Genomic DNA, 23612 nt, shown 5'->3' with positions numbered 1-23612 from the left:
CAGAGTGCTCTCTCACCCAGCTGTCAATGTATGCATGCTATTCCATTTTAACGCAGCCCATCTCTAAAACACTGCTAACGTTAGCTAACCTTACAAGACAGGATATTTAATTGATTTGATTATTTATTAATGTATTTTTGTGTATATGTTGATCTTACACGATAGTAAAAAAAAAATGTGGAAGTAAATGTGCACTTTTAAATTGGGTGGACTACATCTATGAAAAACATTGCCATAGCCTATAGTAAAATCGAATTATTGTATAGCATGAGAGATTCTCTAAATAAGGGACCATCTCTCATAGAATATTTAGGACTGCAGAGACTGTCACAAACTTTAGCTTGCAAATGACCTAGCAAATTCGGTGACTTGGAGGTTTAATCACAACCCTACCGGCAACCTTACCCAGGCCAGGTAGCATTTGTAAACAGACCCTCAGGCCTTCAGCTCTCTTGTTTGGTAATTACATTGTTTTGATAAAAAGGCAGTAGTGTGGCTTAATGAACACTTGAAATTTAATTTGACTTCTGGAGAGAAAAAAAGTTTATGATACTGCAGTGCAGGTTAATTGAATTGAATACTATTGCAAAGCGTCACTTTGGCATCACTGTCATATCATTACACACGCAAACCGTTCAGAACTCCATAACAATAATAAACCTGTCCAAGGGCCTAGTCAACTCACCCCTATTTCAAAAAGCACCAGCGCTGGCCACCAGTTCAAGACATAATAAACTTTGAATAAATAGCGACTGCCTTTCAAAAGCAACGAATCCCTTTGAAAGCTGCCTATTTGTCATCGATATAAGTCAGAAACAGTTATGTTAGTGTCAAAATTGACTACAAAATGTAAAAAGGAGAATTTTGGTCACAAAGTCAGTCTAGTCTAAAACGGAGTAAATAAATGAAGGTTGGGTTTTGATTTGACAATGTCCATTTACTCACTAACATGGGGTGAACAACTGCGGTGATTAATCTCTATCCAATAGCATAGACAGTGAGACAGACCTGTCCAGCAGTTCCGATTATTATTTACATTTTTACATAAGAAAACAACCTGTGACGCATTTTTTTACTTGAGAAATACTGTACCAAACACCTTACTTAGATGTAAAATATCACAACTAAAACATCCTCGGCAAAAACGTCAAAATTCATTACAGATTTCTTGAGTTATCTTAGATTTATTCTGGTGATTTTGAGGAAGTGTCTCATACATAATTGGTCAGGAAACACACCTCCGAGACTGAAAAATCGTTTTTCTAAGGAGCAACAGAAAAACACACGTGCCAATCAGCTTTTTCAGTGGCTCTTTAAATACTTCTACCGGCATTCATTACTCACTGTGGTCTTATTCCAACTGACAAGGTAGTTCAAAGTCATAATGCAAAATGTAACATACTGTATTCCCAATATGGCAGATAGAAAGGTACTGTACCAGAGACAGATGAACACCTTTTGGCCAGTTGCGACAAACTCGTTACAGCTAGAGTTCAAAATGTGATGCAAACAAAACAAATTAGATGTGTCTGCTACAAATTGTTGCAGTTATCATCACTGTAGAACAGTCCCCACCCACTCCTGACATTTCAACCAATCGCCAGTCATCCTCACTTCTTGCAAAGAATAACTTATGTCCGATATGGCTCAGTTGGTAGAGCATGTGCCTTGCAACGCCCATGTGGGAACAGTATAAACCAATATGGAAATCTATGCTCTCACTACTATAAGTCAGAGCATCTGCTAAATAATGTAAATGTAGCCAGTCCTCATAAGTGTGGCTACCTAATGGACTGTTTGTGGGTTGTGTTCAAGTCTTCTAGGGGCAGTGTTTGGAAATTTGGGTTAATGACATGCCAAAAATAAACTGCCTGTTACTCAGGCCCAGAAGCTAGGATATGCATTAGATAGAAAACACTCTGAAGTTTGTAAAAATGTTAAAATAATGTCTGTGAGTGTAACAGTACTGATTTGGCATGTGAAAATCCATTTAGACATTTTTTATTTATTTTTCTCCCCGGCCATTCCTATGTTGGCCTATTGAATTTCCAACCAAAAAGGACACAGATTGGAGTACCTATGGCTTCCACTGGATGTCAACAGTCTTTATAAAAGGTTTCAGGCTTGTTTTTAAAAAAATGAGCAAGTAGTTGTAGTTTTTCCAAGGTGTACCTCATTAGAAAAGTAGTCTTGATGCATGCGTGAATGAGGTGCGCGCTCTTCGTTATTTATCTTCCCTATTGAACATACTATTATCCATCTTAAATTTGATCGTTTATTTACATATTAGAGTACCTGAGGATTAATTAGAAACATCGTTTGACTTGTTTGGACGAACTTTACCGGTAACTTTTTGGATTCATTTGCAGGCACATTGAACGAGTGGATTAGTGAAGTCAATGGCGCCAACTAAACAGACTTTTTTGGATATAAAGAAGGACTTTATCAAACAAAACAACCATTCATTGTGTAGCTGGGACCCTTGGGATTGCAAACAGAGGAAGATCTTCAAAGGTAAGTGATTTATTTATTTTGATGTGGGGCACTATCCTCAGATAATCGCATGGTATGCTTTTGCTGTAAAACCTTTATGAAATCTGACAACGAGGTTGGATTAACAAGAAGTTAAGCTTTTAAATGATGTAAGACACTCGTATTTTCATGTTTAATATTACGATTTTAGAATTTAGAATTTCGCACTCTGCAATTTCACTGGATGTTGTCGTAGGTATCCCGTTAGCGGTTCATGTGCCCTAATTAAAGGGGATCTCCACCTGTTGATTTGACCTTGTTTTATGGCTCCTCAAGGATTGCTGGCATCCATGACAGAAGCCAAACATTAGTTGGTTTCATGTGGGTGTTTCTTGGGTGTGTTCTTGCCACCACCAAAACACACACATCTGTCAGAACTGTGACAGCACCTTTTTCTCCCCACTCAATCACAATAAACAAACCTCCTAGGTTGAGTTTAATTACTACAGGCAGATGTATGGTGAGATGCTGGAGGAAACTTTGAATTCAGTAGGTCAGTAGCCTACAGAGTAATATGAGAAGGTGTTTTGATCACTTTTAATTGTAGTAACAGGTCAATGTAAAATAAACAAGACTTTTACATAATAGTACAGAAACAGTGTTCTAATAATATAACAATGTGCACCTCTCACCTTTCATTCCCAGCCGATACAGATACTGTGCCTATCGGCATTTTGTCTGGTGGTAATGGGGCTACCTTGGCAAACATGTCAGAGTGGTCAATATTTTCCTGTGTGTTGTCCCGTATACAACAGGAGTTCCCTGATCCTGTTGCAGAATACACAGGGGTTGTCACTCCCCATATTGACTGATACCATTCAATAATTTAAAAAAAGACAATAAAAGTCAAACGAGTCTAGTACAATTTTAATGTTGAGTGCCAGGTCTCTCTCCATTCAGAGACATCAGTTTCAAGCCCATCTGTCATTCTGGACTTCATCACATAATCTTGCAAGTCTCCATGTGCTTGCAAGTTAAATAAAAGTTCAATAAAAAAATAAAAAAAACTTGCTCCATACACATTTCTGTGAACCAATAAACATATAGTCACCGTTGTATTACCAATGGCAGTCAGGACAGGTAATACAGGCTCCCGAGTGGCACAGCGGTTTAAGGCACTGCATATCAGTGCTAGAGGTGTCACTAGACCCTATTTTGATTCCAGGCTATATCACAACTGGCTGTGATTGGAAGTCCCATAGGGCGGTGCACAATTGGCCCAGTGTTGTCTGGGTTAGGGTTTGGCCGGGGTAGGCTGTCATTGTAAATAAGAATTTGTTTGTAACTGACTTACCTATTTAAATAAAGCTTAAATAATTCTGTTCTTCCCGTTGGTGAGCAGGCAAAAGGTGATGCTGGAGTGGAGGTCTTTGCCAGAGCCCCATAGGTAGGCATGGCAGGGTTGGGGAGTAAGGGATTTTAAAAAGACGGTAACTGTAATACGTTACTAACAAAAATATTTTAAGGAGATTAGATACTTTTAATGAGTAGGTGTCTAAACTGGTACTGTATATATATCCATTGATTCTTGAAGAATATAACTTATAAATGCCTCATGAGCTTAGTTCAACTGTCACACTCCATGAGAACCCAAAATATAAGCTTGTTTTTCTCCAATGTTTGTAAACATTGTACATTTAAACAACTCAACTCAAAACATGGTTAAAGCAATAATGTGATATCATGGATGGTCAGTCCTTCCATAGCTCTGTCTATTAATCTGAGCGTGGTTACATTTCTCCAGGCCCATCCCTCAGTTATTTACCAAAACAGAGGTGGGGTGACCGTTTTGTTATTGTTTCATTTGTGGATTTGCCCTTTAAACAGCTGTATATTATCAAGATATCAAAGTGTCACCAACTAAAAGGTAAACAATAGGCCTATAGGAAATGCAGCATATGGCATTCATTTTTCACAAATATCACTTTTCACTTGTGCTCAAATCTGCCATTCCATAAGCACAGCATTTATTTTTCAACTCAAATCAATGAGCCCATTCATAAACAACAGCGTAGGGCTGGCTAATACGTCCTTTGTTGTGGGGTTATGCTCAGGTAAAACAATTTGGCCAATCTATACTTCCATATTTCCAAGTCATATTCTTGAAGATCAAGGCGTATAACATTTATTGAAATGACTGAAATTCTGATAGACTTTTGTTTTTAATGTAAAGATATAATTTCATTATTGTATTGTTACGAACCGGCTCAGTTCGCAACAAAAGGGAGACAACGTGGAGACAAGGAGTATCAAAATATATAATTATTAAATAAAGTAAACTAAGTAATTAACAATGGTGTGTGTAATCAGTAATCAGTAGTGTAAGTGAGTGTTTTGCATACCTGAATGTAATAATGCAGTGTTGAAGGGTGCCAAAGCAAACAACCAAAAAGCCACAAAACTACACAACCAAAATCAGCAAAGTGTCTGCATGGAGAGAGTCTCTCCAATGAATGTGGAAGAGGTGCCTTTATCCTGGGACACACCCGAGCCCAGGTGTTTCCCATCTAGCTGACGACCCTCCCAACTCCGCCCACCGGCATCCTAATAAGGAACAAGAGCAGAGAGAAAATACGGCAGACAGAGTGGGAGGGTCGTCACAATATGTAGTACAAAATGATGGGTCAGAAGAAGCCTAACATTTTACCTTTATTTAACTAGGCAAGTCAGTTAAGAACAAATTGTTATTACAATGATGGCCTACCGGGGAACCAGTGGGTTAACTGCCTTGTTCAGACTCAGAAGAACAGAATTTTACTTTGTCAGCTCAGGGATTCAATCCAGCAACCTTCCGGAAACTGACCCAACGCTCTAACCACTAGGCTACCTGCCGCCCCAAATAAACAACCCATAAAGTACAATTTAACATCCAAATATGGCCAGCTATGTAAACTTTTACATTGATTTATTGATTTAAGAAAGGGTCCAGATTGTCTAGCCCAGCTGATTTGTAGGGGTCCAGAGTTTGCAGCTCTTTCAGAACATCAGCTATCTGGATTTGGGTGAAGGAGAAATGGGGGAGGCTTGGGCGAGTTGCTGTGGGGGGTGCAGGGCTGTTGACTGGTGTAGGGGTAGCCAGGTGGAAAGCATGGCCAGCCGTAGAAAAATGCTTATTGAAATTCTCAATTATAGTTGATTTATCGGTGGTGACATTGTTTCCTAGCCTCAGTGCAGTGGGCAGCTGGGAGGAGGTGCTCTTATTCTCCATGGACTTTACAGTGTCCCAGAACTTTTTGGAGTTTGTGCTACAGGATGCAAATTTCTGCTTGAAAAAGCTAGCCTTAGCTTTCCTAACTGCCTGTGTATATTGGTTCCTAACTTCACTGAAAAGTTGCATATCACGGGGGCTATTTGATGCTAATGCAGTACGCCATAGGATGTTTTTGTGCTGGTCAAGGGCAGTCAGGTCTGGAGTGAACCAAGGGCTATATCTGTTCCTGGTTTTACATTTTTTGAATGGGGCATGCTTATTTAAGATGGTGAGGAAGGCACTTTTAAAGAATAACCAGGCATCCTCAACTGACGGGATGAGGTCAATATCCTTCCAGGATACCCAGGATGGGGTGAGTAGAAAGGCCTGCTCGCTGAAGTGTTTTAGGGAGCGTTTGACAATGATGAGGGGTGGTCGTTTGACCGCAAACCCATTACGGATGCAGGCAATGAGGCAGTGATCGCTGAGATCTTGGTTGAAGACAGCAGAGGTGTATTTGGAGGGCAAATTGGTTAGGATGATATCTATGAGGGTGCCTGTGTTTACGGATTTGGGGTTGTACCTGGTAGGTTCATTGATCATTTGTATGAGATTGAGGACATCAAGCTTAGATTGTAGGATGGCCGAGGTGTTAAGCATGTTCCAGTTTAGGTCACCTACCAGCACGAGCTCTGACGATAGATGGGGGGCAATCCATTCACATATGGTGTCCAGGGCACAGCTGGGGGCAGAGGGTGATCTATAGCAAGCCAAAATGGTGAGAGACTTGTTTCTGGAAAGGTGGATTTTTAAAAGTAGAAGCTCGAATTGTTTGGGTACAGACCTGGATAGTAAGACAGAACTCTGCAGGCTATCTCTGCAGTAGATTGCAACTCCGCCCCCTTTGGCAGTTCTATCTTGTCAGAAAATTTTATAGTTAGGGATGGAAATTTCAGGGTTTTTGGTGGTCTTCCTAAGCCAGGATTCAGACACGGCTAGGACATCCGGGTTGGCAGAGTGTGCTAAAGCAGTGAATAAAACAAACTTAGGGAGGAGGCTTCTAATGTTAACATGCATGAAACCAAGGCTTTTACGGTTACAGAAGTCAACAAATGAGAGCACCTGGGGAATAGGAGTGGAGCTAGGCACTGCAGGGCCTGGATTAACCTCTACATCACCAGAGGAACAGAGGAGGAGTAGGATAAGGGTACGGCTAAAGGCCATAAGAACTAGTCGTCTAGTACGTTCGGAACAGAGATTAAAAGGAGCCGGTTTCTGGGCGCGATAGAATAGATTCAAAGCATAATGTACAGACAAAGGTATGGTAGGATGTGAATACAGTGGTAAACCTAGGCATTGAGTGATGATGAGAGAGATATTGTCTCTAGAAACATAATTTAAACCAGGTGATGTCACCGCATGTGTGGGAGGTGGAACTAAAGGGTTAGCTAAGGCATATTGAGCAGGGCTAGAGGCTCTACAGGGAAATAAGACAATAATCACTAACCAGAACAGTAATGGACAAGGCATATTGACATTAGGGAGAGGCATGCATAGCCGAGTGATCATAGGGGTCCAGTGAGTAGTTAGGCTGGCTAGAGACACGGCGATTCAGACAGCTAGCAGGCCAGGGCTAGCAAGCTAGCAGAAGGGCCTTAGAGGGACGTCGCGACGGAAGAAGTCTGTTATAGCCTCCTCGTGCGGAGCCTCCTCGTGCGGTTACTTTGGCAGACCAGTTGTGATGGATTAGTAGGGTTCTGTGTAGTAAAGGGGTCCAGTCCAATTGGCAAAATAAGTATAGTGGCCAAAGAAATTGGCCGATGGACCTATTCAGCTAACAGTCTGATATGCTCTAGACAGCTAGCGGGCCGTGGCTAGCAGGCTAGCAGATGGGCATTCAGGGGATTTTGCAATGTTGTAGCCAGTTGAAGAACACCCTCGGGCAGATTATGTCGGTAGTCCAGTCGTGAAGGATCGGTGGGGCTCCAAACCGGCAGTAAAAGGGGTCCAGGCCAATTGACAAAATAGGTATTGTAGACCAGGAGTGGCTGATGGACCTCTTCAGCTAGCTGGGAGATGGACCTAGCATGGGCTAGCTCCAGGCTAATTGGTGCTTGCTTCGGGACAGCGACATTAGCCAGGAGTAGCCATTCGGATTGCAGCTAGTTAAAATATTCAGAGCTTGCGGTAGGAATCAGGGGATATGGAGAGAAAATAAGTCCGGTATGCTCTGGTTTGAATCGCGTTGTGCAAACTGGCGAGAGTTTTCTGAGCTAAAGGTTAGCTGATGACCGCTAGCAGTGGTTAGCTGACTACTAGCTAGTAGCTAGTTAGCTGGCTAGCTTCTGTTGGGGTTCCGGTTCAAAAGTAAAGAAAAATACTTTAGAAAAAAGCAGATCCACACCACATTGGGTGAGGCGGGTTGCAGGAGAGTATTCTGAATTTGAGGTTTAGAAAAATATAAAAAAGATATGCGAAGAAAAAAAATATAAAAAGATATATACATGGGACACGACAAGATGAGGACAAAGACGTCTGACTGCTACGCCATCTTGGATCAATTTATTTTGAAAATGTGTCCCATATCTACTGTTTCCATTATACATGTCGCACCTTTCTGTTTTCTCAATGACATTCAATTGAGCATTGAAAAAAGGCGCACATTTTAAGTTTGTTAACCTCTCTGGGCCAGTGGGACGTTTGCGTCCCACCTAGTCAACAGCCAGTGGAATCGCGTCGCGCGAAATACAAATACCTCATAAATGCTATAACTTCAATTTCTCAAACATATGACTATTTTACACCATTTTATAGATACACCTCTCCTGAAACGAACCACGTTGTCCGATTTCAAAAAGGCTTTACAGCAAAAGCAAAACATTAGATTATGTTAGGAGAGTACCCAGCCCAAAATAATCACACTGCCATTTTCAAAGCAACTAGCATGCATCACAAATACCCAAAACACAGCTAAATGCAGCACTAACCTTTGACAATCTTCATCAGATGACACTCCTAGGACATCATGTTACCCAATACATGCATTTTTTGTTCGATAAAGTTCATATTTATATATAAAAACAGCATTTTACATTGCCGCGTGACATTCAGAAAATATTTTCCCTCAAATGCTTCCGGTGGATCAGCGCTACAATTGACAAAACTACTATTCGAAAACATTGGTAAATTATAATATTGTCATTCAAAGAATTATAGATTAACATCTTGTGAATGCAACCTCATTGCCAGATTTAAAAATAACTTTACTGGGAAATCACACTTTGCAATAAACGAGGTGCTATGCTCAGAAAAATAGGCTAGGCGATACAGGTTAGCGCCATCTTGGAACCATCTAAAATCAAATATACTATTGTAAATATTCCCTTACCTTTGATTATCTTCATCAGAAGGCACTTCCAGGAATTCCAGGTCCACGACAAATGTAGTTTTGTTCGAAAAAGTTAAAAAATTATGTCCCAATAGCTCCTTCTTGTTAGCGCGTTCCGAAGGCTACTCATAATGTACGAGGCGCGCGGGACTTGTCGTCACGAATGTGCAAAAAATATATATTTACGTTCGTTCAAACATGTCAAACGTTGTATAACATAAATCTTTAGGGCCTTTTTCAATCAGAGCTTCAATAATATTCAAGGCGGACGATTGCATTGTCTTACTAAACGTTTCGGAATGAGAGGGTACCCATGGGCGCCCGCATCATAGTAGTAATGGCCCTCCCTCTATGACAAAATTTCCAGCCCTCTCGTTCGGTCAGTTTCTACCGGAGAAGACTCAAACCACTTTGTAAAGACTGTTGACATCTAGTGGAAGCCTTAGGAAGTGCTAAATGAATCCTAACTTACGTTGTGTTTCATAGGCAAAGTGTTGAAGGTGATTCCACAAATCAGATTTCCACTTCCTGCATGGAATCTTCTCAGGTTTTGACCTGCCATATGAGTTCTGTTATACTCACAGACACCATTCAAACAGTTTTAGAAACTTTAGAGTGTTTTCTATCCAAATCTACTAATTACTTTGCATATTCTAGTTAATGGGCAGGAGTAGTAACCAGATTAAATCGGGTACGTTTTTTATCCGGCCGTGCAAATACTGCCCCCTAGCCCCAACAGGTTTTAAGGTGAAAATTATGTTACTGAGTTTGGGTAATCCAAAAGTTGTTACTAATGATTACAATTTTGGACAGGTACCGTAATTTCCGGACTATAAGCCGCAACTTTTTTCCCACGCTTTGAACCTCGCGGCTTAAACAATGACGCGGCTAATATATGGATTTTTCCCGCTTTCAAATTTTTTTTCTAAAAAAAAACATTCTGTGAGGTGCTCAGTTTTTTGGCGGCATGAAGCTTTCATTAGACCAATGATATTGCCGAACGGGTTATGGTCAAACAACTTCTTTGTTTACTGTTTAGATTAAATTGAGCGCTCTCAAACTTCCCATCATTCTGATTACGGTAGTCATTTTGTCACCCTCATCATGGCAAAGACACGGAGAAATGCATATGATGCAGCTTTCAAGTTGAAGGCGATTGATCTGGCTGTTGGAAAAGGAAATAGAGCTGCTGCACGGGAACTTGGTCTTAATGAGTCGATGATAAGACGTTGAAAACAGCAGCGTGAGGAATTGACTCAGTGCAAAAAGACAACTAAAGCTTTCAGAGGGAAGAAAAGCAGATGGCCCGAACTAGAAAATGAGCTCGAAATCTGGGTCAACACACAGAGAGCAGACGGCCGAGGTGTTGTGGCTTATAGACATGTGCGGCTTATTTATGTTCAAAATAATATATATTTTTTAATTCCGTGGGTGCGGCTTATATTCAGGTGCGCTCAATAGTCCGGAAATCACGGTAACTAGTAACTGTAATGGATTACATTTAGAAAGTAACCTACCAACCCTGATTATAAGCCTACTACTTTCACTTTAGCCCTCAAAACCAATGCCTACGCAGGAGACGCACCGTCAACCTCGATTTGTATTCGATCTGAACAGTTAATTTGATCATGTGTGTGTGTGTGTGTGCGCATGTGATACTTTATTTGTACAAAAAAATGCATGAAATTAAATGTATGAAATGTATGCATTCACTACTGTAAGTCGCTCTGGATAAGAGCGTCTGCTAAATGACTAAAATGAAAAAATGTAAATGTAATTTGTTTCTCTCTCATCAGTTCTCCCAAACACATACTGCCAGAACACATTAGTAATGTAAGGCATGATCCCCAAAATTATCTATTTCTTCGAATCTTTGCTTACATCCTGAATACATTTGTAATTACAACTTAAAATGGACTGCACATGCATGCACAAAGCAAATGCATAAGACTTAGAAATCACTTCAACAACGTTTAAATCATTGCTCTGATTAAATCGTATTTCCTCCACCAGACAAGGAGCTTTCCAAGCCTCAGAAGACGTTCGAAGCCAGTGATCAAGCAACTCCTGCCTAAATGGATAATGGAAACACTTCAACCACTTTTTATTCAACATTATTTTGCGCAAAGTTTTTTTTTAATGTGTTTCATTCGTTCCAGCTGTTTTTATCAACAAGACAGTTCATTGGAAACACCTTAGAAGGCAATTGTTTTCTATTTTCTATGCAAACTTTCTAAATATTAGACAAAATGTAAGGGTGTGTACTGGACACCTGCCCAATATCTTTCTTTTTTAAACAAGCCTTAGAAAGTTGGTTGCAATTTCAGTTCAATCCACCTGAAAAGACAGAACAAATAATACAACAAATATTGTGGTTAAATTCAAATATAGTAATTGATAAAAAAAACTGCATTTTTTGAAGAAATTTTTAAAAAAGGTATAATTTTAGTGAATGATATTATAAATAGGACTGGTGGAGTGGTGTCACACATGCAGCTAACACAGACATATGGAAATGTCTGCTCTACCCAACATTACAACCAATTAATTGCAGCATTACCACAAAAATGGAAGAGGCAAGTAGAAGGGGAAAAAAGTAAGGAACTTGTATGTCGGTCCTGTATTAAAGAACATAAATGGTTAAAGAAAAGTGTGATAAATAAAAACATATACCAATTTTATTCAAGGACCAAAAAACTGATAGCTGTGCCATATAAATTGCAAAATAGTTGTGAAGAGATTTTCGATGTGCCCATTCCATGGCACATGGTTTATGAATTGATACGCAAAACAACGGCGGATTCAAAACGTAGAATTTTTCTACTTAAATTACTATACAAAATTCTTGCAACTAATAGAATGTTATATATATGGGGGATACAATCTTCCCAGCTCTGCAGATTCTGCTGTGAGGAGACAGAGTCATTAGATCATTTATTTTGGTATTGTCCATATGTAGCTCGTTTTTGGTCACAGGTCAAGGAATGGCTGAAGAATTGCAAGATTTGCCTAGAACTAATGCTGCAGATAGCAATACTGGGTGATTTGAAAAACCATAGTCAATCAATCAATAATATAATAATTATTTTAGCAAAAAAATTTTTTTTTAAATTTGCAATCTGTAGAAGCTATGAGAATAGAAAGGTTCAATTGTTTTGTGAAGCATCACAGCACAGTTGAAAAATATATGGCAAATAGAAATCCGAAATGGATGATGTTGATGGATAGATGGGAGGGGTTGAATGGAGCTGAAGGGTGGGACTAATAACAAGATAAACAATGTAAAACATACAGGGTCTGTAAAATGTATGTAGGTTCAGAACTTTTGTGATATAGCACAGTTACAAATAGAAATCAAACTGGATGGACATCAAAAATAGAGGAAGGACTAAAAACAAACCAAAAATAATTATTGTGTATAAGATGAATAAATTGAAGGTAAAAGCCGAAGTGTTTATTAGTTTACTCCAATTGGGCGATCGGTGGTAGGGTTTGCGGGGAATAATAATAAAGGTATATTCTTTAAAAAAGTATGTCTACATAGGTATGTGTATGTATATATGTGTATATGTATGCATGCGTGTATGGATATATATATTTACCCCAAAAATAAATGGGGGATTGGAAATGATGCAGACAATTACATTGATGGAAGCAATATTCTTTCCGCAATATTAAGCTGATCCTCCCCTAAAAAAATAATACAAATAAAATAAAATAAAAGGGTGTGTACTGGAGGCGAAGTCAGGTGCAGGAGAGCAGAGTGTAGAGAACAGGCTGTCACGTCCTGACCAGTAGAGGGTGTAGTTGGGTCAGGACGTGGCAGAAGAGTCTGTGTGTTTTGTTGGTTCATTAATTTTGGCCGTGTGACTTCCAATCAGGCACAGCTGTAGAGGGTTGTGGCTGATTGGGAGTCACACATAAGTGGCCTACTTTGCCTTTTGGGTTTGTGGGGAATTGTTGTGAGCACTGCTTTGTTTGATGTAGCCTGCCACACGTCACATTGTGAGTATTGTTTGTTGTTTTTTTTTTCCTCAAGTGGATACTTTACATGTTTTTATCATTAATAAACATGAGTATCCACACTTCCGCTGCGCCTTGGTCCTATTTCACTGAAGACAACTGTGACAGAATTCCCCACCAACACACGACCAAGCAGCGGAGGAAGGCTGGCGAGGTAAGGGAGACCGAGAGGCACCCCAATAATGTTTTAGGGGGGGGCACAAGGGGAGTGTTGCGGGGCAAGAATGGAGCCCCAGGCCAGCTCCCCGCACTAGCATGGAGGTGCGTGGTCACAATCGGGTACGCCCAGTACCAGCACCACGCACCAGGCTTCAAGTGCGTGAACCCAGCCTCGTCAGTCAACAGTCGACAGAGCTGCCCGCCAGTCAACATTCGTCAGAGCTGCCCGCCAGTCAACAGTCGTCAGAGCTGCCCGCCAGTCAACAGTCGTCAGAGCTGCCCGCCAGTCAACAGTCGTCAGAGCTGCCCGCCAGTCAACAGTCGTCAGAGCTGCCCGCCAGTCAACAGTCGTCAGAGCTGCCCGCCAGTTAACCATCACCAGAGCTGCCCGCCAGTCAACAGTCGTCAGAGCTGCCCGCCAGTCAACAGTCGTCAGAGCTGCCCGCCAGTCAACAGTCGCCAGAGAGGTCAGACTGCGCTGAACTGCCGGAGTGGCCAGACTGCGCTGAACTGCCGGAGTGGCCAGACTGCGCTGAACTGCCGGAGTGGCCAGACTGCGCTGAACTGCCGGAGTGGCCAGACTGCCCTGAACTGCCGGAGTGGCCAGACTGCCCTGAACTGCCGGAGTGGCCAGACTGCCCTGAACTGCCGGAGTGGCCAGACTGCCCTGAACTGCCGGAGTGGCCAGACTGCCCTGAACTGCCGGAGTGGCCAGACTGCCCAGACTGTCCCGAGTTGCCAGACTGCCCAGACTGTCCCGAGTTGCCAGACTGCCCAGACTGTCCCGAGTTGCCAGACTGCCAGACTGCCCGAGTTGCCAGACTGCCCCGAGTTGCCAGACTGCCCCGAGTTGCCAGACTGCCCCGAGTTGCCAGACTGCCCCGAGCTGCCAGACTGGCCAGACTGCCCCGAACTGCCAGAGTGGCCCGACTGCCGGAAAAGGCCAGAACCGGAGCCACCTCCTGATATAGGTGGGTTGGGGAGGGGGGGTGTAGCACAGTGCCGTCGTTGACGGCAGCCACCCTCCCTTCCCTCCCTTTAGTAGAGGGGAAATTTTGTTTTGTTGTTTGGGGTTGTTTTTTTTTGTTTTTTTAAAGGTGCTTCCGGGGTTAGCACCTTTAAGGGGGGGGGGTACTGTCACGTCCTGACCAGTAGAGGGTGTAGTTGGGTCAGGACGTGGCAGAAGAGTCTGTGTGTTTTGTTGGTTCATTAATTTTGGCCGTGTGACTTCCAATCAGGCACAGCTGTAGAGGGTTGTGGCTGATTGGGAGTCACACATAAGTGGCCTACTTTGCCTTTTGGGTTTGTGGGGAATTGTTGTGAGCACTGCTTTGTTTGATGTAGCCTGCCACACGTCACATTGTGAGTATTGTTTGTTGTTTTTTTTTTTCTCAAGTGGATACTTTACATGTTTTTATCATTAATAAACATGAGTATCCACACTTCCGCTGCGCCTTGGTCCTATTTCACTGAAGACAACTGTGACACAGGCACACTTTTTATTCCGGTCCAATGAAAGCACAAAAGTACATAAATGTGCCCAAACACAGAAGAATAGACAAAAGTATGGCGCGTAACAATACCCACATAACATAAATACAATTTCACACAAAGACATGGAAATGAACAGAGGACTAAATACATGCAGTGTGATTAGGGAATGAAAACCAGGTGTGTATGGAACAAGACAAAACAAATGGAAATATGAAAAATGGAGCGGCGATGGCTAGAAAGCCAGTGACGTCGATCGCTGAACGCCGCCCGAACAAGGAGAGGAGCCGACTTCGGCGGACGTCGGGACACAAACAAATCACTGGACAAGTTAATGGAAATGTAGTTTCAGAGAACAGCGTTAGGGCAGATCAGGCCTCATACTTAAGGTGCGGAAGAAAGGGGGCATAGCCATTGAGAAGATGATTGCCTGAGTTCAGGAGAGCGATCCATTACAAATCGGGTCTGGCCCCCGGGCATCCTGCCCAGATGATTGAGTGAACATTCAGTGACATCTGTCACAGTCCCAAACGTCTCTAGGACTTGATAAGAGTTAGTAAGAACTTAGCAGATACTGCAAATGAAATGTAACATGCTGTGTTTTCCCTGCAGCACCATCATAGCCCCAGATATCACAGCAGGAGGAGCGCCCGATGTCCTCATCACCTCAAAGTTTAAGATGGACAATCTTCGAGGGAAGTGTGAGGATAGATCAGTCCCACTGGGCACAAACGTCTATTCAATGTCTACTCCACGTTGGTTCCATGTAATTTTGTTGAAATTACATGGAAACAACGTTGATTCAACCAGTGTGTGCCCATGGGGTGGTTCTCCATTTATATATTATAATATGCTAAGCATTCTAGTTGCAGGAGGATCTCCTCCAACAATTTTGCACCACATTTCTTACATTTTATGCTCGTTTGCACACCGTCGGTGTAGGGAAATCTGGCAAGTTTCTTCGCTCAAACAAGGGGGCTAACCCTAGCACAGTTTTTCCGAATAAACAGTGCCGGTTCTTGACAGATCAGCTGGACAAAGTGTACTTTGGACGCAGCACTACGGGTCCTTTTCCTACGAAAATATTTAGCGCCTTCAGTTCCTGAGGCATGAGGTAAGGGTCCAGGCCAGAGTCGGGTTGCCCCGGGCCATGGGGCGGCTTTGAGGTTTGGTTTCTGACCATCTTGGTGCTTCTGGACAGCTGCGGACATCTTGGTACAGACGCTGTGCTGGGTCGAAAGGAGAACGGGGTGAATGCAGATTCTTCTGCGGAGCAGGGGAAGAAGCAGACCTCACGATCCTAGCTGGAGGCCGGGGGAGGGGCCGTGTTCTCGGGGCCCTCCTCCCCAAGCACTTACTGTGACAACAGTGCTCCCAAGTGGCTCGGTCAGTGGGGGAAAGTTACTGGTTGCCGAAGTCCCCAAACCCGGTGTGGGCCGGATATCAGAACGGTGGTACCATAAAATCACATTGTTTCTGACCGAGTTTCTTCGTGTTCAGGGGTATCAAGAGTGCCGCATCGTCCAGGCGTGGGCCGGATCTCAGAACGGTGATTCTATCAATGCACAAGGCGAGACCCAGATGCAGACAAAGGAGGCAGATGGTTGGAGTCTTAATGTTTATTCATCCAAAGGGGTAGGCAAGAGAATGATTGTGGACAGGCAAAAAGATCAAAACCAGATCAGAGTCCAGGAGGAACAGAGTGGCAGACAGGCTCATGGTCAAGGCAAGTAGGTACAAAGTCCAGAAACAGGCAAGGGTCAAAACCGGGAGGACTAGAAAAAGGATCATACAAAAAGCAGGAGAACGGAGAAAAACGCTGGTTGACTTGGAAACATACAAGACGAACTGGCACAGAGAGACAGGAAACACAGGGATAAATACACTGGGGAAAACAATTGACACCTGGAGGGGGTGGAGACAATCACAGTAACAGGTGAAACAGAACATGGCATATCAAGAAGCTGTGTAAACAGCATGATCATTAAATCAAATCAAATTACATTTTATTTGTCACATACACGTGTTTAGCAGATGTTATTGCGGGTGTAGCGAAATGCTTGTGTTTCTAGTTCCAACAGTGCAGTAATATCTAACAGTAATATCTAACAGTAGTATCTAACAATTTCACAACAATACACACAAATCTAAAGTAAAGTAATGGAATTAAGAATATATAAATATTTGGGCGAGCAATGTCAGAGCGGCATAGACTAAGATACAGTAGAATAGTATAGAATAGAGTATATACATATGAGATGAGTAATGCAAGATATGTAAACATAATTAATTTTTTTAAATATCTTTTTTGTTATTTATTTATTATTATTTTTTATTATTTATTAAAAAAACCACAAGGAAGGGGTAACATTAAAGTTTTAGAACATGAAGGACAAACAATACAGCATCAAGACACTATCAAACATGTATCAGTCTTTCCACAACAGAGCCATCCTTATGTCAGGGTGCGTGTACATGATAGTGATATAAAATACACTGCTCAAAAAAATAAAGGGAACACTTAAACAACACAATGTAACTCCAAGTCAATCACACTTCTGTGAAATCAAACTGTCCACTTAGGAAGCAACACTGATTGACAATACATTTCACATGCTTTTGTGCAAATGGAATAGACAACAGGTGGAAATTATAGGCAATTAACAAGACACCCCCAATAAAGGAGTGGTTCTGCAGGTGGTGACCACAGACCACTTCTCAGTTCCTATGCTTCCTGGCTGATGTTTTGGTCACTTTTGAATGCTGGCGGTGCTTTCACTCTAGTGGTAGCATGAGACGGAGTCTACAACCCACACAAGTGGCTCAGGTAGTGCAGCTCATCCAGGATGGCACATCAATGCGAGCTGTGGCAAGAAGGTTTGCTGTGTCTGTCAGCGTAGTGTCCAGAGCATAGAGGCGCTACCAGGAGACAGGCCAGTACATCAGGAGATGTGGAGGAGGCCGTAGGAGGGCAACAACCCAGCAGAAGGACCGCTACCTCCGCCTTTGTGCAAGGAGGAGCAGGAGGAGCACTGCCAGAGCCCTGCAAAATGACCTCCAGCAGGCCACAAATGTGCATGCGTCTACTCAAATGGTCAGAAACAGACTCCATGAGGGTGGTATGAGGGCCCGACATCCACAGGTGGGGGTTGTGCTTACAGCCCAACACCGTGCAGGACGTTTGGCATTTGCCAGAGAACACCAAGATTGGCAAATTTGCCACTGGCGCCCTGTGCTCTTCACAGATGAAAGCAGGTTCACACTGAGCACATGTGACAGATGTGACAGAGTCTGGAGACGCCGTGGAGAACGTTCTGCTGCCTGCAACATCCTCCAGCATGACCAGTTTGGTGGTGGGTCAGTCATGGTGTGGGGGGCGCATTTCTTTGGGGGGCCGCACAGCCCTCCATGTGCTCGCCAGAGGTAGCCTGACTGCCATTAGGTACCGAGATGATATCCTCAGACCCCTTGTGAGACCATATGCTGGTGCGGTTGGCCCTGGGTTCCTCCTAATGCAAGACAATGCTAGACCTCATGTGGCTGGAGTGTGTCAGCAGTTCCTGCAAGAGGAAGGCATTGATGCTATGGACTGGCCCGCCCATTCCCCAGACCTGAATCCAATTGAGCACATCTGGGACATCATGTCTCGCTCCATCCACCAACGCCACGTTGCACCACAGACTGTCCAGGAGTTGGCGGATGCTTTAGTCCAGGTCTGGGAGGAGATCCCTCAGGAGACCATCCGCCACCTCATCAGGAGCATGCCCAGGCATTGTAGGGAGGTCATACAGGCACGTGGAGGCCACACACACTACTGAGCCTCATTTTGACTTGTTTTAAGGACATTACATCAAAGTTGGATCAGCCTGTAGTGTGGTTTTTCACTTTAATTTTGAGTGTGACTCCAAATCCAGACCTCCATGGGTTGATAAATTGGATTTCCATTGATCATTTTTGTGTGATTTTGTTGTCAGCACATTCAAGTATGTAAAGAAAAAAGTATTTAATAAGATTATTTCATTCATTCAGATCTAGGATGTGTTATTTTAGTGTTCCCTTTATTTTTTTGAGCAGTGTATTTGTCATAGTTTCCTTTTTCATGATCACAATTTTGTGAAACCCGAACCCTCCAAGATCTCCCCCACAGTTCCCCAATAGCTGCCCCTCAACCATTCGAGACCCCTCCCACAGTCCCCCCAATTATTATTTTTTTCCATTCCCCACCCCCAAGAACCCCCCAATGCACCAACAACCAAGAGAATGAACTAAAGAGAAAAAAGGAAAAGACAGAAGAAAACAGCAAACAACATTGCAAAAAAAAATAAACATTTTTTAAACAAAGGACATCAAGGACAACTGAAATCATAACAGCAATGCCTACTTTATATGTTTGTGTGCATGTCTGGCACTATTACATGTATGTGTCACGTCCTGACCAGCAGAGGGAGTATGGTATTAGTATTTTGGTCAGGACGTGGCAGAAGGGTTTGCGTTGTATGGTTTTTCTAGTATGTCTGTTTCTTTGTTGGTCTGTGTGGCTCCCAATCAGGAACAGCTGGTTATCGTTGTTCCTGATTGGAAGTCATATATTAGGAGTGTGTTTTTCACCTGGGGTTTGTGGGTTGTTGTTTTTGCATTGTGTTGGTGTAGCCTGTAAAACTGTTTCCTGTCGTCGTTTATTGTTTTTGGTGTTCACATTTAATAAATTATAATGTTGAGCACGCAACCTGCTGCGCCTTGGTCCTCTCTTCACGAAGACAACCGTTACAGTATGTGTGTGTTCTTGTATGTGTTTATTTGAATGAGAGTGTGTGTATATGCATGTGTACAAACACCTGCACGGCATCAGCCTCAGGCAAACCGGCATTAGTTGTAAAAACACTGTCACTCAGTGTCATTCAAATGTACTTTTATTATTTTTTATTTTGACTTTTTTTCTCCCTTTATCTTTTGACCATCATTCTCTCTCTCACACAGCAACTCCACTCCCACTTGTCTCCAATTCCACATACCAACCCTCAGCCCATCCCATCTATCTCTGCTGGCCACCCACTTCGTGTTTCTACGCAACACATATCTTTCAACTATGCTATGATGTTTAACGTACAATTTCAATCTATCTAATCGAATAGAATCTACAGATTGCGTGTTGAAGATAAATACTTTTACTAAGAGTATTAGTATATTAGTAATTGACTGACCCCGGTCTCTCCAGATCTCCTACCAGTACTATTTCTAGGGTTAATTTTAGATCAATGTTATGCATTTTCAGCCATTCCTGAACCTGAGACCAGAAACAGGCTACCTGAGGGCAATACCAAAATAAATGGTCTATTGATTCTGTATCCTCACAACAAAATCTGCAGAGCTTCGATGATTTTATGCCCCAAATATTCAACATTTTGTTGGTGGCAAGAATTCTATATAATAATTTTAGCTGAAAAGCACAAAGTCTTGAATCTTGCGTTGTTTTATATATCAACTCATACACCCTGTACCATGGAATCGGGACATGAAAAATCTCTTCCCAACTATTTTGCAATCTGTATGGCACAGTTGTCAATGTCCTGGTCCTCAAATGAAACTGGTATACTTTCCTATTCATGCTATTTTTATTCCTCCGCCAGTTTTGAACCTTTATATTGGGCAGACAGACCAGTTCCCTACCTCCTCCCGCTGCCACCCGCCTCCTCCATTTTTAGGGCAATGCTGTAATCAATTGGTTGTACTCTTGGATTGAGCAGACCTTCCCGTACAATTCTGATAACTCCATGAAGGACATAACTCTACCATTACAATTTACAATATAATTTAAGAACAAAATACCCTTTTCAAACATCTTTCTCATAAATACAGGTATTTTATCAACCAGCACATTTGAGTTCAGCCATAATATTTGTTCTATCTTTTCAGGGGGATGAAATTGAAATTGTGGCCAGCTCTGCAATGCTTGTTTGAAAAAGACAGATACTTTGAAAAAAGTATCATTTTCAATTAATCGAAAATGAGACATGGCAATCTGCACAAAGGCAAAAAGGCAATTTTTAAACAATGGATGAGCTTTTCTTATTAATCTACTTGAGAACCATTTATGGGTCAAATAAAACTTTTGAATGAGTGAAGCTTTTAGAGAGAGGTTTAGTGCTTTTATATTTAATCATCTCAACCCACCCAATTCATATTCATTATATAGATAGGCTCGTTTTATTTTGTCTGGTTTAGCGTCCCAGATAAAGCAAAATATTTTTTGCTCATATGATTTGAAAAAATAATCATCAGGAGTAGACAGCACCATAAATAACGTCCAACAACTCTAACATGCTCAATTCCATTAGATCCCAACTTTTAAAAAGAATAAGCATGCGCAACCTGAAATCCCCAGTCAGGCCACCATCACGAATGTTTTGGTTGCGGGTTTCCTCGTTGCTGATATAGAACTCCACGCAGCCACATGGAAGTCCATTCTTTCTCTGTATTTTCACCCTGTGAAATACTCTTCCTGAGGAGTCTGGGGTACCTTTCCAACGGGTCTCGTAGCCCGTGAACAAGCTATACACCTTGGTGATAACTCTCAGTTCGGGACACAAAACCTTGCAAAAAACCGCCCAGTCTTCAGCCCCATTCTTGCTCCAGGTCAGTGAAGGAGAGCTCCTCATAGAGGATGATTGGTTTCAGTTTCACTATTACATATTCTGGTGAGAAATCAAACCACTTGTCAATGTATGTAATGGCAGTGTCATAGAACTTCAAAGTCCTGTTGCTGCTTGGACCTTTGTGCTGACAGTTGTTTGTCCATCAGCTGCTTGGTCTGGTATCCAAAAAAAGCTGTCCTGTTTCCGCTGAAGCATCTTCATTTTGAACTTTTAGACTTCCTCGTCAACATCTGATGCAGAGCGTTGTTTCCTCCAGCTTTTTTATGAGTTGGTCAAAAACACACCCCATGTTGTGGAAAAAGCACAGATAAATCTCAGCAGCTTCCGTTTTTTCTTCATACTCTTCAGTGCCACAGGACAGAGCTTCCCTTGCCACGATTTTGTCATTTTCCACAGTAGACGTCACGAAGAATGCACCGATATTGCTAGCACCTTTAGCTAGCGTGGCCTTCTTGTGCATTTCTGTGGATGCATGCTGAGTTAGGTCATTCTCCCCTCCATGGCCAATTGAGAATTCAAGACGGACTACCACGGGCTTAACCCACGTCTTTTTTGCTTCCCATTGTTTGTTGTAGCTGCAGTCTTTTCTTTTTTGCAGGTTTATCCATATTTCCTTGATATGCCAAACCGACCGAACAACAACAGACATTACTTTGCAGGAATTGCCGCGTTTACGCTATACTGTGAATCCCGGCTAATACGAGACAGTTGGCAACCCTAATTCATTGTTATCTGATGTAAGCTGCTATAGCTAGCATTTAATTGAAGAAATGCCATGAGCAGTAGGACCTACAGATTTAATGACCCTAAAGATATCAGTATGACGTAATCCGGGGGTATCATCGGATGGGGCCACAGTGTCTTCTGATCCCTCCTGTCTCAGCCTCCAGTATTTATGCTGCAGTAGTTTATGTGTCGGGGGGCTAGGGTCAGTCTGTTACATCTGGAGTATTCTCTTGTCTTATCCGGTGTCCTGTGTGAATTTAAATATGCTCTCTCTAATTCTCTCTTTCTTTCTTTCTCTCGGAGGACCTGAGCCCTAGGACCATGCCTCAGGACTACCTGGCATGATGACTCCTTGCTGTCCCCAGTCCACCTGGCCATGCTGCTGCTCCAGTTTCAACTGTTCTGCCTGCGGCTACGGAACCCTGACCTGTTCACCGGACGTGCTTGTTGCACCCTCGACAACTACTATGATTATTATTATTTGACCATGCTGGTCATTTATGAACATTTTAACATCTTGACCATGTTCTGTTATAATATCCACCCGGCACAGCCAGAAGAGGACTGGCCACCCCTCATAGCCTGGTTCCTCTCTAGGTTTCTTCCTAGGTTTTTGGCCTTTCTAGGGAGTTTTTCCTAGGGAGTTTTTCCTAGCCACCGTGCTTCTTTCACATGCATTGCTTGCTGTTTGGGGTTTTAGGCTGGGTTTCTGTACAGCACTTTGAGATTTCAGCTGATGTACGAAGGGCTATATAAATAAATTTGATTTGATTTGATTTAATCACATATGGATACTTATAATGACAACGAGCAGCAGGGGGAATGCTGCCTATGTAACCGATGTGAAATGGCTAGTTAGTTAGCGGTGGTGCGCGCTAATAGCTTTTCAATCAGTGACGTCACTCGCTCTGAGACTTGAAGTAGGGTTTCCCCTTGCGTTGCAAGGCGCTTTTGTGGCGCGATGGGTAACGATGCTTCGTGGGTGTCAGTTGTTGATGTGTTCAGAGGGTCCCTGGTTCGAGCCCAGGTTGGGGCGAAGAGAGGGACGGAACCTACACTGTTTCACCTATATAGGTCCGTACCCCGCGTTAAACAAAATAAACCATAATTCTACTATTTCAGTTCAACATTGCTGCACCTACCACCGATTCGGCTATTGGAGTCTCGTATCAATGTTAATAATGGTCGACCAATAACCTAATGTGCACTGCATTCAGATTTCAATTATCTTATTTATTGTATCCCTTGATGTAAGACATAAAAAACATTAATGATACAAATTCCTTGCCCATTTGCCCCCATATGTGAAACGCAGGCCAAGGTTGAAAAGCATTTCAATATGATGATAGACACTGAAAACGTCATATAGCACTTACTTGCCCAAAATATTATATTGAATCCAAATATGAAATATTTGATACAGCAACTGACTTCATGAGCCTTGAAATGC

Source organism: Salmo trutta, chromosome 11, assembly GCF_901001165.1.
Source record: "Salmo trutta chromosome 11, fSalTru1.1, whole genome shotgun sequence".
Classification (NCBI taxonomy): domain Eukaryota; kingdom Metazoa; phylum Chordata; class Actinopteri; order Salmoniformes; family Salmonidae; genus Salmo; species Salmo trutta.
This window is presented reverse-complemented; position numbering follows the sequence as displayed.